Below are 13159 nucleotides of genomic sequence, written 5' to 3'. Positions count from 1 at the left end.
TACTAGTAGCTTACTTTAGGAGTCTGCAGTGCTGACAGACAGTGTCCAGCAGGTCCGTCATTACATAATATATACCTGTCCGGCTGCAGTACTAGTGTGATATATATATATATTTTAATTTTATCTCATTATCATCCAGTCTGTATTAGCAGCAGACACAGTACGGTAGTCCACGGCTGTAGCTACCTCTGTGTCGGCAGTCGCTCATCCATCCATAATTGTATACCACCTACCCGTGGTTTTTTTTTTTTTCTATCTTCTTGATACTAGTAGCTTACTTTAGGAGTCTGCAGTGCTGAGTCTGACAGACAGTGTCCAGCAGGTCCGTCATTACATAATATATACCTGTCCGGCTGCAGTACTAGTGTGATATATATATATATATTTTAATTTTATCTCATTATCATCCAGTCTATATTAGCAGCAGACACAGTACGGTAGTCCACGGCTGTAGCTACCTCTGTGTCGGCAGTCGCACGTCATCCATAAGTATACTAGTATCCATCCATCTCCATTGTTTACCTGAGGTGCCTTTTAGTTGTGCCTATTAAAATATGGAGAACAAAAATGTTGAGGTTCCAAAAATAGGGAAAGATCAAGATCGACTTCCACCTCGTGCTGAAGCTGCTGCCACTAGTCATGGCCGAGACGATGAAATGCCAGCAACGTCGTCTGCCAAGGCCGATGCCCAATGTCATAGTACAGAGCATGTAAAATCCAAAACACCAAATATCAGTAAAAAAAGGACTCAAAAATCTAAAATAAAATTGTCGGAGGAGAAGCGTAAACTTGCCAATATGCCATTTACCACACGGAGTGGCAAGGAACGGCTGAGGCCCTGGCCTATGTTCATGGCTAGTGGTTCAGCTTCACATGAGGATGGAAGCACTCAGCCTCTCGCTAGAAAAATGAAAAGACTCAAGCTGGCAAAAGCACAGCAAAGAACTGTGCGTTCTTCGAAATTCCAAATCCACAAGGAGAGTCCAATTGTGCCGGTTGCGATGCCTGACCTTCCCAACACTGGACGTGAAGAGCATGCGCCTTCCACCATTTGCACGCCCCCTGCAAGTGCTGGAAGGAGCACCCGCAGTCCAGTTCCTGATAGTCAGATTGAAGATGTCAGTGTTGAAGTACACCAGGATGAGGAGGATATGGGTGTTGCTGGCGCTGGGGAGGAAATTGACAAGGAGGATTCTGATGGTGAGGTGGTTTGTTTAAGTCAGGCACCCGGGGAGACACCTGTTGTCCGTGGGAGGAATATGGCCATTGACATGCCTGGTGAAAATACCAAAAAAATCAGCTCTTCGGTGTGGAAGTATTTCAACAGAAATGCGGACAACATTTGTCAAGCCGTATGTTGCCTTTGTCAAGCTGTAATAAGTAGGGGTAAGGACGTTAACCACCTCGGAACATCCTCCCTTATACGTCACCTGCAGCGCATTCATAATAAGTCAGTGACAAGTTCAAAAACTTTGGGCGACAGCGGAAGCAGTCCACTGACCAGTAAATCCCTTCCTCTTGTAACCAAGCTCACGCAAACCACCCCACCAACTACCTCAGTGTCAATTTCCTCCTTCCCCAGGAATGCCAATAGTCCTGCAGGCCATGTCACTGGCAATTCTGACGAGTCCTCTCTGCCTGGGATTCCTCCGATGCATCCTTGCGTGTAACGCCTACTGCTGCTGGCGCTGCTGTTGTTGCTGCTGGGAGTCAATGGTCATCCCAGAGGGGAAGTCGTAAGCCCACTTTTACTACTTCCACCAAGCAATTGACTGTCCAACAGTCCTTTGCGAGGAAGATGAAATATCACAGCAGTCATCCTGTTGCAAAGCGGATAACTGAGGCCTTGACAACTATGTTGGTGTTAGACGTGCGTCCGGTATCCGCCGTTAGTTCACAGGGAACTAGACAATTTCTTGAGGTAGTGTGCCCCCGTTACCAAATACCATCTAGGTTCCACTTCTCTAGGCAGGCGATACCGAGAATGTACACGGACGTCAGAAAAAGACTCACCAGTGTCCTAAAACATGCAGTTGTACCCAATGTCCACTTAACCACGGACATGTGGACAAGTGGAGCAGGGCAGGGTCAGGACTATATGACTGTGACAGCCCACTGGGTAGATGTATGGACTCCCGCCGCAAGAACAGCAGCGGCGGCACCAGTAGCAGCATCTCGCAAACGCCAACTCTTTCCTAGGCAGGCTACGCTTTGTATCACCGGTTTCCAGAATACGCACACAGCTGAAAACCTCTTACGGCAACTGAGGAAGATCATCGCGGAATGGCTTACCCCAATTGGACTCTACTGTGGATTTGTGGCATCGGACAACACCAGCAATATTGTGTGTGCATTAAATATGGGCAAATTCCAGCACGTCCCATGTTTTGCACATACCTTGAATTTGGGGGTGCAGAATTATTTAAAAAACGAGAGGGGCGTGCAAGAGATGCTGTCGGTGGCTAGAAGAATTGCGGGACACTTTCGGCGTACAGGCACCACGTACAGAAGACTGGAGCACCACCAAAAACGCCTGAACCTGCCCTGCCATCATCTGAAGCAAGAAGTGGTAACGAGGTGGAATTCAACCCTATATATGCTTCAGAGGTTGGAGGAGCAGCAAAAGGCCATTCAAGCCTATACAATTGAGCACGATATAGGAGGTGGAATGCACCTGTCTCAAGCGCAGTGGAGAATGATTTCAACGTTGTGCAAGGTTCTGCTGCCCTTTGAACTTGCCACACGTGAAGTCAGTTCAGACACTGCCAGCCTGAGTCAGGTCATTCCCCTCATCAGGCTTTTGCAGAAGAAGCTGGAGACATTGAAGGAGGAGCTAACACAGAGCGATTCCGCTAGGCATGTGGGACTTGTGGATGGAGCCCTTAATTCGCTTAACAAGGATTCACGGGTGGTCAATCTGTTGAAATCAGAGCACTACATTTTGGCCACCGTGCTCGATCCTAGATTTAAAACCTACCTTGGATCTCTCTTTCCGGCACACACAAGTCTGCTGGGGTTCAAAGACCTGCTGGTGAGAAAATTGTCAAGTCAAGCGGAACGCGACCTGTCAACATCTCCTCCTTCACATTCTCCCGCAACTGGGGGTGCGAGGAAAAGGCTCAGAATTCCGAGCCCACCCGCTGGCGTTGATGCAGGGCAGTCTGGAGCGACTGCTGATGCTGACATCTGGTCCGGACTGAAGGACCTGACAACGATTACGGACATGTCGTCTACTGTCACTGCATATGATTCTCTCCCCATTGAAAGAATGGTGGAGGATTATATGAGTGACCGCATCCAAGTAGGCACGTCAGACAGTCCGTACTTATACTGGCAGGAAAAAGAGGCAATTTGGAGGCCCTTGCACAAACTGGCTTTATTCTACCTAAGTTGCCCTCCCACAAGTGTGTACTCCGAAAGAGTGTTTAGTGCCGCCGCTCACCTTGTCAGCAATCGGCGTACGAGGTTACTTCCAGAAAATGTGGAGAAGATGATGTTCATTAAAATGAATTATAATCAATTCCTCCGTGGAGACATTGACCAGCAGCAATTGCCTCCACAAAGTACACAGGGAGCTGAGATGGTGGATTCCAGTGGGGACGAATTGATAATCTGTGAGGAGGGGGATGTACACGGTGATATATCGGAGGATGATGATGAGGTGGACATCTTGCCTCTGTAGAGCCAGTTTGTGCAAGGAGAGATTAATTGCTTCTTTTTTGGTGGGGGTCCAAACCAACCCGTCATTTCAGTCACAGTCGTGTGGCAGACCCTGTCACTGAAATGATGGGTTGGTTAAAGTGTGCATGTCCTGTTTATACAACATAAGGGTGGGTGGGAGGGCCCAAGGACAATTCCATCTTGCACCTCTTTTTTTCTTTCATTTTTCTTTGCGTCATGTGCTGTTTGGGGAGTATTTTTTTGAAGGGCCATCCTGTGTGACACTGCAGTGCCACTCCTAGATGGGCCAGGTGTTTGTGTCGGCCACTAGGGTCGCTTATCTTACTCACACAGCTACCTCATTGCGCCTCTTTTTTTCTTTGCGTCATGTGCTGTTTGGGGAGTGTTTTTTGGAAGGGCCATCCTGCGTGACACTGCAGTGCCACTCCTAGATGGGCCAGGTGTTTGTGTCGGCCACTAGGGTCGCTTATCTTACTCACACAGCTGCCTCATTGCGCCTCTTTTTTTCTTTGCGTCATGTGCTGTTTGGGGAGTGTTTTTTGGAAGGGCCATCCTGCGTGACACTGCAGTGCCACTCCTAGATGGGCCAGGTGTTTGTGTCGGCCACTAGGGTCGCTTAGCTTACTCACACAGCTACCTCATTGCGCCTCTTTTTTTCTTTGCGTCATGTGCTGTTTGGGGAGTGTTTTTTGGAAGGGCCATCCTGCGTGACACTGCAGTGCCACTCCTAGATGGGCCAGGTGTTTGTGTCGGCCACTAGGGTCGCTTAGCTTAGTCATCCAGCGACCTCAGTGCAAATTTTAGGACTAAAAATAATATTGTGAGGTGTGAGGTGTTCAGAATAGACTGAAAATGAGTGGAAATTATGGTTTTTGAGGTTAATAATACTTTGGGATCAAAATGACCCCCAAATTCTATGATTTAAGCTGTTTTTTAGTGTTTTTTGAAAAAAAACACCCGAATCCAAAACACTAGAGATGAGCGCCGGAAATTTTTCGGGTTTTGTGTTTTGGTTTTGGGTTCGGTTCCGCGGCCGTGTTTTGGGTTCGACCGCGTTTTGGCAAAACCTCACCGAATTTTTTTTGTCGGATTCGGGTGTGTTTTGGATTCGGGTGTTTTTTTCAAAAAACCCTAAAAAACAGCTTAAATCATAGAATTTGGGGGTAATTTTGATCCCAAAGTATTATTAACCTCAAAAAACATAATTTACACTCATTTTCAGCCTATTCTGAACACATCACACCTCACAATATTATTTTTAGTCCTAAAATTTGCACCGAGGTCGCTGTGTGAGTAAGATAAGCGACCCTAGTGGCCGACACAAACACCGGGCCCATCTAGGAGTGGCACTGCAGTGTCACGCAGGATGTCCCTTCCAAAAAACCCTCCCCAAACAGCACATGACGCAAAGAAAAAAAGAGGCGCAATGAGGTAGCTGTGTGAGTAAGATTAGCGACCCTAGTGGCCGACACAAACACCGGGCCCATCTAGGAGTGGCACTGCAGTGTCACGCAGGATGTCCCTTCCAAAAAACCCTCCCCAAACAGCACATGACGCAAAGAAAAAAAGAGGCGCAATGAGGTAGCTGACTGTGTGAGAAAGATAAGCGACCCTAGTGGCCGACACAAACACCGGGCCCATCTAGGAGTGGCACTGCAGTGTCACGCAGGATGTCCCTTCCAAAAAACCCTCCCCAAACAGCACATGACGCAAAGAAAAAAAGAGGCGCAATGAGGTAGCTGACTGTGTGAGAAAGATAAGCGACCCTAGTGGCCGACACAAACACCGGGCCCATCTAGGAGTGGCACTGCAGTGTCACGCAGGATGTCCCTTCCAAAAAACCCTCCCCAAACAGCACATGACGCAAAGAAAAAAAGAGGCGCAATGAGGTAGCTGACTGTGTGAGAAAGATAAGCGACCCTAGTGGCCGACACAAACACCGGGCCCATCTAGGAGTGGCACTGCAGTGTCACGCAGGATGTCCCTTCCAAAAAACCCTCCCCAAACAGCACATGACGCAAAGAAAAAAAGAGGCGCAATGAGGTAGCTGTGTGAGAAAGATAAGCGACCCTAGTGGCCGACACAAACACCGGGCCCATCTAGGAGTGGCACTGCAGTGTCACGCAGGATGTCCCTTCCAAAAAACCCTCCCCAAACAGCACATGACGCAAAGAAAAAAAGAGGCGCAATGAGGTAGCTGTGTGAGTAAGATTAGCGACCCTAGTGGCCGACACAAACACCGGGCCCATCTAGGAGTGGCACTGCAGTGTCACGCAGGATGGCCCTTCCAAAAAACCCTCCCCAAACAGCACATGACGCAAAGAAAAAAAGAGGCGCAATGAGGTAGCTGACTGTGTGAGTAAGATTAGCGACCCTAGTGGCCGACACAAACACCGGGCACATCTAGGAGTGGCACTGCAGTGTCACGCAGGATGTCCCTTCCAAAAAACCCTCCCCAAACAGCACATGACGCAAAGAAAAAAAGAGGCGCAATGAGGTAGCTGTGTGAGTAAGATTAGCGACCCTAGTGGCCGACACAAACACCGGGCCCATCTAGGAGTGGCACTGCAGTGTCACGCAGGATGTCCCTTCCAAAAAACCCTCCCCAATCAGCACATGATGCAAAGAAAAAGAAAAGAAAAAAGAGGTGCAAGATGGAATTATCCTTGGGCCCTCCCACCCACCCTTATGTTGTATAAACAAAACAGGACATGCACACTTTAACCAACCCATCATTTCAGTGACAGGGTCTGCCACACGACTGTGACTGATATGACGGGTTGGTTTGGACCCCCCCCAAAAAAGAAGCAATTAATCTCTCCTTGCACAAACTGGCTCTACAGAGGCAAGATGTCCACCTCATCTTCACCCTCCGATATATCACCGTGTACATCCCCCTCCTCACAGATTATCAATTCGTCCCCACTGGAATCCACCATCTCAGCTCCCTGTGTACTTTGTGGAGGCAATTGCTGCTGGTCAATGTCTCCGCGGAGGAATTGATTATAATTCATTTTAATGAACATCATCTTCTCCACATTTTCTGGATGTAACCTCGTACGCCGATTGCTGACAAGGTGAGCGGCGGCACTAAACACTCTTTCGGAGTACACACTTGTGGGAGGGCAACTTAGGTAGAATAAAGCCAGTTTGTGCAAGGGCCTCCAAATTGCCTCTTTTTCCTGCCAGTATAAGTACGGACTGTGTGACGTGCCTACTTGGATGCGGTCACTCATATAATCCTCCACCATTCTATCAATGTTGAGAGAATCATATGCAGTGACAGTAGACGACATGTCCGTAATCGTTGTCAGGTCCTTCAGTCCGGACCAGATGTCAGCATCAGCAGTCGCTCCAGACTGCCCTGCATCACCGCCAGCGGGTGGGCTCGGAATTCTGAGCCTTTTCCTCGCACCCCCAGTTGCGGGAGAATGTGAAGGAGGAGATGTTGACAGGTCGCGTTCCGCTTGACTTGACAATTTTGTCACCAGCAGGTCTTTCAACCCCAGCAGACCTGTGTCTGCCGGAAAGAGAGATCCAAGGTAGGCTTTAAATCTAGGATCGAGCACGGTGGCCAAAATGTAGTGCTCTGATTTCAACAGATTGACCACCCGTGAATCCTTGTTAAGCGAATTAAGGGCTGCATCCACAAGTCCCACATGCCTAGCGGAATCGCTCCGTGTTAGCTCCTTCTTCAATGCCTCCAGCTTCTTCTGCAAAAGCCTGATGAGGGGAATGACCTGACTCAGGCTGGCAGTGTCTGAACTGACTTCACGTGTGGCAAGTTCAAAGGGCATCAGAACCTTGCACAACGTTGAAATCATTCTCCACTGCACTTGAGACAGGTGCATTCCATCTCCTATATCGTGCTCAATTGTATAGGCTTGAATGGCCTTTTGCTGCTCCTCCAACCTCTGAAGCATATAGAGGGTTGAATTCCACCTCGTTACCACTTCTTGCTTCAGATGATGGCAGGGCAGGTTCAGTAGTTTTTGGTGGTGCTCCAGTCTTCTGTACGTGGTGCCTGTACGCCGAAAGTGTCCCGCAATTTTTCTGGCCACCGACAGCATCTCTTGCACGCCCCTGTCGTTTTTTAAAAAATTCTGCACCACCAAATTCAAGGTATGTGCAAAACATGGGACGTGCTGGAATTTGCCCATATTTAATGCACACACAATATTGCTGGCGTTGTCCGATGCCACAAATCCACAGGAGAGTCCAATTGGGGTAAGCCATTCCGCGATGATCTTCCTCAGTTGCCGTAAGAGGTTTTCAGCTGTGTGCGTATTCTGGAAAGCGGTGATACAAAGCGTAGCCTGCCTAGGAAAGAGTTGGCGTTTGCGAGATGCTGCTACTGGTGCCGCCGCTGCTGTTCTTGCGGCGGGAGTCCATACATCTACCCAGTGGGCTGTCACAGTCATATAGTCCTGACCCTGCCCTGCTCCACTTGTCCACATGTCCGTGGTTAAGTGGACATTGGGTACAACTGCATTTTTTAGGACACTGGTGAGTCTTTTTCTGACGTCCGTGTACATTCTCGGTATCGCCTGCCTAGAGAAGTGGAACCTAGATGGTATTTGGTAACGGGGGCACACTGCCTCAATAAATTGTCTAGTTCCCTGTGAACTAACGGCGGATACCGGACGCACGTCTAACACCAACATAGTTGTCAAGGACTCAGTTATCCGCTTTGCAGTAGGATGACTGCTGTGATATTTCATCTTCCTCGCAAAGGACTGTTGAACAGTCAATTGCTTACTGGAAGTAGTACAAGTGGGCTTACGACTTCCCCTCTGGGATGACCATCGACTCCCAGCGGCAACAACAGCAGCGCCAGCAGCAGTAGGCGTTACACGCAAGGATGCATCGGAGGAATCCCAGGCAGGAGAGGACTCGTCAGACTTGCCAGTGACATGGCCTGCAGGACTATTGGCATTCCTGGGGAAGGAGGAAATTGACACTGAGGGAGTTGGTGGGGTGGTTTGCGTGAGCTTGGTTACAAGAGGAAGGGATTTACTGGTCAGTGGACTGCTTCCGCTGTCACCCAAAGTTTTTGAACTTGTCACTGACTTATTATGAATGCGCTGCAGGTGACGTATAAGGGAGGATGTTCCGAGGTGGTTAACGTCCTTACCCCTACTTATTACAGCTTGACAAAGGGAACACACGGCTTGACACCTGTTGTCCGCATTTCTGGTGAAATACCTCCACACCGAAGAGCTGATTTTTTTGGTATTTTCACCTGGCATGTCAACGGCCATATTCCTCCCACGGACAACAGGTGTCTCCCCGGGTGCCTGACTTAAACAAACCACCTCACCATCAGAATCCTCCTGGTCAATTTCCTCCCCAGCGCCAGCAACACCCATATCCTCCTCATCCTGGTGTACTTCAACATTGACATCTTCAATCTGACTATCAGGAACTGGACTGCGGGTGCTCCTTCCAGCACTTGCAGGGGGCATGCAAATAGTGGAAGGCGCATGCTCTTCACGTCCAGTGTTGGGAAGGTCAGGCATCGCAAACGACACAATTGGACTCTCCTTGTGGATTTGGGATTTCAAAGAACGCACAGTTCTTTGCGGTGCTTTTGCCAGCTTGAGTCTTTTCAGTTTTCTAGCGAGAGGCTGAGTGCTTCCATCCTCATGTGAAGCTGAACCACTAGCCATGAACATAGGCCAGGGCCTCAGCCGTTCCTTGCCACTCCGTGTGGTAAATGGCATATTGGCAAGTTTACGCTTCTCCTCCGACAATTTTATTTTAGGTTTTGGAGTCCTTTTTTTTCTGATATTTGGTGTTTTGGATTTGACATGCTCTGTACTATGACATTGGGCATCGGCCTTGGCAGACGACGTTGCTGGCATTTCATCGTCTCGGCCATGACTAGTGGCAGCAGCTTCAGCACGAGGTGGAAGTGGATCTTGATCTTTCCCTAATTTTGGAACCTCAACTTTTTTGTTCTCCATATTTTATAGGCAGAACTAAAAGGCACCTCAGGTAAACAATGGAGATGGATGGATTGGATACTAGTATACAATTATGGACGGACTGCCACGGTTAGGTGGTATAAAAAAACCACGGTTAGGTGGTATATATTATAATAATAATACAATTATGGATGGACGGACTGCCTGCCGACTGCCGACACAGAGGTAGCCACAGCCGTGAACTACCGCACTGTACACTGGTTGATAAAGAGATAGTAGTATACTCGTAACAACTAGTATGACACTATGACGACGGTATAAAGAATGAAAAAAAAACCACGGTTAGGTGGTATATATTATAATAATAATACAATTATGGATGGACGGACTGCCTGCCGACTGCCGACACAGAGGTAGCCACAGCCGTGAACTACCGCACTGTACACTGGTTGATAAAGAGATAGTAGTATACTCGTAACAACTAGTATGACACTATGACGACGGTATAAAGAATGAAAAAAAAACCACGGTTAGGTGGTATATATTATAATAATAATACAATTATGGATGGACGGACTGCCTGCCGACTGCCGACACAGAGGTAGCCACAGCCGTGAACTACCGCACTGTACACTGGTTGATAAAGAGATAGTAGTATACTCGTAACAACTAGTATGACACTATGACGACGGTATAAAGAATGAAAAAAAAACCACGGTTAGGTGGTATATATTATAATAATAATACAATTATGGATGGACGGACTGCCTGCCGACTGCCGACACAGAGGTAGCCACAGCCGTGAACTACCGCACTGTACACTGGTTGATAAAGAGATAGTAGTATACTCGTAACAACTAGTATGACACTATGACGACGGTATAAAGAAAGAAAAAAAAATACCACAGTTAGGTGGTATATATTATAATAATAATACAATTATGGATGGACGGACTGCCTGCCGACTGCCGACACAGAGGTAGCCACAGCCGTGAACTACCGCACTGTACACTGGTTGATAAAGAGATAGTAGTATACTCGTAACAACTAGTATGACACTATGACGACGGTATAAAGAATGAAAAAAAAACCACGGTTAGGTGGTATATATTATAATAATAATACAATTATGGATGGACGGACTGCCTGCCGACTGCCGACACAGAGGTAGCCACAGCCGTGAACTACCGCACTGTACACTGGTTGATAAAGAGATAGTAGTATACTCGTAACAACTAGTATGACACTATGACGACGGTATAAAGAATGAAAAAAAAACCACGGTTAGGTGGTATATATTATAATAATAATACAATTATGGATGGACGGACTGCCTGCCGACTGCCGACACAGAGGTAGCCACAGCCGTGAACTACCGCACTGTACACTGGTTGATAAAGAGATAGTAGTATACTCGTAACAACTAGTATGACACTATGACGACGGTATAAAGAATGAAAAAAAAACCACGGTTAGGTGGTATATATTATAATAATAATACAATTATGGATGGACGGACTGCCTGCCGACTGCCGACACAGAGGTAGCCACAGCCGTGAACTACCGCACTGTACACTGGTTGATAAAGAGATAGTAGTATACTCGTAACAACTAGTATGACACTATGACGGTATAAAGAATGAAAAAAAAACCACGGTTAGGTGGTATATATTATAATAATAATACAATTATGGATGGACGGACTGCCTGCCGACTGCCGACACAGAGGTAGCCACAGCCGTGAACTACCGCACTGTACACTGGTTGATAAAGAGATAGTAGTATACTCGTAACAACTAGTATGACACTATGACGACGGTATAAAGAAAGAAAAAAAAATACCACGGTTAGGTGGTATATATTGTAATACAATTATGGATGGACGGACTGCCTGCCGAGTTCCGACTGCCGACACAGAGGTAGCCACAGCCGTGAACTACCGCACTGTACTGTGTCTGCTGCTAATATAGACTGGTTGATAAAGAGATAGTATACAATACATACAACAATATACTACTATACTGGTGGTCAGGCACTGGTCACCACTAGTCACACTGGCAGTGGCACTCCTGCAGCAAAAGTGTGCACTGTTTAATTTTAAATTAATATAATATTATGTACTCCTGGGGGCTCCTGCTATAACAACCTGCAGTGCTCCCCAGTCTCCCCCACAATTATTATAAGCTTTGCCTTTTATACATTGATGTGCAGCACACTGGGCTGAGCTGAGTGCACACAGACTGAGTCACACTGTGTGACTGGCTGCTGCTGTGTATCGTTTTTTTTCAGGCAGAGAACGGATATAGCAGAGAACGGATATATTATATTAAAATAAATAAAAGTTAACTAACAACAACTGCACTGGTCACTGTGGTAAACTCTGTCTGACTCTGCACAATCTCTCTCTCTCTTCTAATCTAATTTCTAATGGAGAGGACGCCAGCCACGTCCTCTCCCTATCAATCTCAATGCACGTGTGAAAATGGCGGCGACGCGCGGCTCCTTATATAGAATCCGAGTCTCGCGAGAATCCGACAGCGTCATGATGACGTTCGGGCGCGCTCGGGTTAACCGAGCAAGGCGGGAGGATCCGAGTCTGCTCGGACCCGTTAAAAAAACATGAAGTTCGTGCGGGTTCGGTTTCAGAGAAACCGAACCCGCTCATCTCTACAAAACACACCCGAATCCGACAAAAAAAATTCGGTGAGGTTTTGCCAAAACGCGGTCGAACCCAAAACACGGCCGCGGAACCGAACCCAAAACCAAAACACAAAACCCGAAAAATTTCAAGTGCACATCTCTAGTAAATAGTAGAAGTAATGAGCTGCACTCACGGGTCTTAACTTAAAAAGAATGGGACCTCACCCCGTGTACAGCAATGTTTTGGTATTTTTTTTCAACCGTCGTCAGGCTGAACAAACAATACAAAACCATCTTACCTTTATAACATACAAAACTTCATGTGCAGCGGTCACAGGATGCCCAGGGTTCTGGACTTCCGCTGACGTCAGTCAGATCTGACCTCACCCATTAACCCTTCACCGTGATACATAACAAAGGAATCTGTAAAATACTATTCAATATTAAAATCAGAGATGTTGCTTCAAATGGTAAACTGACATTATCATATTAGGCATAAGGTGTATAAGCCAAAAGTATAAACATATATGCAGAATGATAAATCTATCCACATTGTAAATGTAACATTATGACAATATTCAAGCACCAAGGCTAAAATGTAGCAACCTAATTTACACTTTTAACAAATAAGTCAGACATATGACTCCCATTTAGATAAAACTGTTAAATGAAAGGAGATTCATTAAGCCCAAAGGGGGCAACGGTGTTCAGCTGGTATATCCACCGTGTCTCACATTGGTGTAACTTTTTATTTCTATCACCACCTCTTCTATGTTCTGGTATGTGGTCAATCATCTTATAACGTAAACTCGAAAGGTTGTGGCCACAAAGTTTAAAGTGCTTAGCAACTGGCTGGTCTACGGCCTTACCCTCAAGAATTTGTTTTAAGGCGCTACGATGTTGGACCATAC

Source organism: Pseudophryne corroboree, chromosome 4 (genome assembly GCF_028390025.1).
Source record: "Pseudophryne corroboree isolate aPseCor3 chromosome 4, aPseCor3.hap2, whole genome shotgun sequence".
In the NCBI taxonomy this organism is placed as follows: domain Eukaryota; kingdom Metazoa; phylum Chordata; class Amphibia; order Anura; family Myobatrachidae; genus Pseudophryne; species Pseudophryne corroboree.
Note: the sequence above shows the minus strand (reverse complement) of the source record.